The 2,171-nt window shown below is 39.8% G+C and overlaps 1 long non-coding RNA gene across 1 annotated transcript; it reads left to right on the plus strand.

Moving 5' to 3' along the window:
- Window positions 1–360: 360 nt before the first annotated feature.
- On the plus strand, window positions 361–1,688 carry LOC140636508 (uncharacterized). Its single transcript, XR_012033707.1, has 2 exons — window positions 361–540; window positions 1,361–1,688. It is a non-coding gene; the product is annotated as an uncharacterized lncRNA (long non-coding RNA).
- The last annotated feature ends 483 nt before the right edge of the window (window positions 1,689–2,171 follow it).

The following is a 2,171-nucleotide window of genomic DNA, read 5'->3' on the forward strand; positions in this document are numbered from 1 at the left end:
TGCATAAACTCTCCTATATGAGATCACTGAGGACCCCTCAGGCTAAACAAGAAGGATTCTTTTGTCTACAGGCAAAAAAAAAATTTTTTTTTAATCCTTTATGAAATTGACTTAAGAGTCAGAATGTCTATTACATAACAAGAATTCTAGAGGGAAGGTGAGCCTCAGGAGCCTCTATTAGCTTTGTCCTGAGGTGGGCGCCCCTCGTGGTTATGAAGGTGGCCACCAGACCACAATGTTTCCTTGTTTATGTTTAGCTGAAGAGAGATCCCTCATCTGAGTCATGGAATACAAGTCCTGCCATTCAGAAGGATTTGCATTGTTTGCATCAATGTTGGTCACCATGGAAATGGCATGTACAGAACAGCATTCAATATTGGGTTCTGAACCAGTCATTACGAAGGGAATTGAGGCATATGATGCCTCAATCTAATTATTTCACCTCTGTAGACAAGGATAGGATGAATGCCTGTATAAAATTGAGGTTTCCATTAGAGAAAAGGACGGAGAAAGATCCATATGGTGTAACGTCTAGATACGGTACAACAACTATGGGGAATGGGAAATGTTTTCTTTCACTCAGTAGTCAGAGAAGAATAAAAGTAATACAGTATTTAAAGTTAATGCTCAATCTTGGAAATAAAGGTTTTTTTCTTCTTTATATTTACTCTCCAGAGATAGCTTTGTTTGGGCATAATGGGGCTTTCACTTTCTAACAGATATTCTATGCCTTTGATGTCAATTTTCTAGTTAAACCTAATTATATATGCCAACTAAGTCACTACCTCTTATTTACCTAAATAAAAATGCTAATGCAATTTCCTTCGAAAAGTTGTTTAGAGGACGTAAGTGGTGGTAGGGGGAGTAGTATGTGCATTTCTCTAAGTATTCCTCTTGATATATTTACACTTCCTAAAACAAGCTGACATTTTCCAAGTGTGCTGGATTAAAAATGGTCACAAACTTGTTTACAGTTCCTTTTATCAAGAGATATCTGGGCTGGACTTGTGCATTAGTCTACTAAGGCTGCTATAAAAAAACACCACAGATTGAATGGCTTCAACAACAGATTCATTTTCTCATAGTTCTGGAGGCTGGAAGTCCAAGATCAAGTTTTGGCAGGATTGGTATCAGATGAGATCACTCTCTATGGCTTGTAGAAGGCCATCTTCTCACCTTGGCCTTTTCTCTGTGCCTGCATACCCCTGCAAGTCCTAACAGATGAAGGCTCCACCCTTATCACCTTATTTGCCCTTAATTATTTTCTTAAAGGCCCTATCTCCAAATACAGTCACACCGGGGGTTAGGGTTTCAACAAAAATTTTAGAGGAAACGCAACTCAGTCCATTACATCTTGCAGCTTGCTGTATTTAACCAACAGAATGCAGTAGAAGGAAAGATGTGCTGCCGGGGACTTCCAACAGGGCCTCAAGAAGCCTTTGCAGCTTCAGCTCCTGCCTTCTTTGGAATCTCAACAATATGTGAAGAAGCTTGAGCTAGCCTGCTGGAGAAACTATGCAGCGAACTGAGGCGCCCCGGTTATTAATCCCCGCTAACTGCCCACCGATAACAATGGCAAGAAAGCCCAGTCGACCCCACACGGAGCAGAGATGAGTTGTCCCGACTGCACCCTGAACAAGTCCCTGACCCAAGGATTATGTACTAATAAATGGTGTTATATTAAGCCACTAAGTTTTGAGGTAGTTCTTACGTGGTAGTAGATAACTGATACAAGACTTGTATGGTTTTCATTGCTTCTTGGTGTCCTAGCCTTTTACTGTCAGTTTAGTGAAATTTGGGAAAAAAAGCAGACCCATAAGTGTATTGTCATTTAGCCATGCTTAATTAGAAATCAAGAAATCATATGTTATAAACAAGAAAAAGTGTTTTTTAGAGAGAAATAACTTAAAAACTTAGTCCTATTTTACATGCAGATAACAAATAACATATGGAGTTGATAATCTAAGTTGGTAATACAAGTAATGGGAGTTAATAGCATAAGTAATTCCCTACATCCCTGTAAAATATGACCACACAGCCCTAAGCAAGGCCTGGAAAAATGCAGCCCCACTTCTGTTTACTGCAAATACCTACCTTCTAAGTTATGCCCCATGGTTGGTAGGTAAGCAGACTGCAGGAAGGGTGGGAAATGACAGGAAAGATTAGGTGAC

Source organism: Canis lupus, chromosome 1, assembly GCF_048164855.1.
Source record: "Canis lupus baileyi chromosome 1, mCanLup2.hap1, whole genome shotgun sequence".
Taxonomy (NCBI): domain Eukaryota; kingdom Metazoa; phylum Chordata; class Mammalia; order Carnivora; family Canidae; genus Canis; species Canis lupus.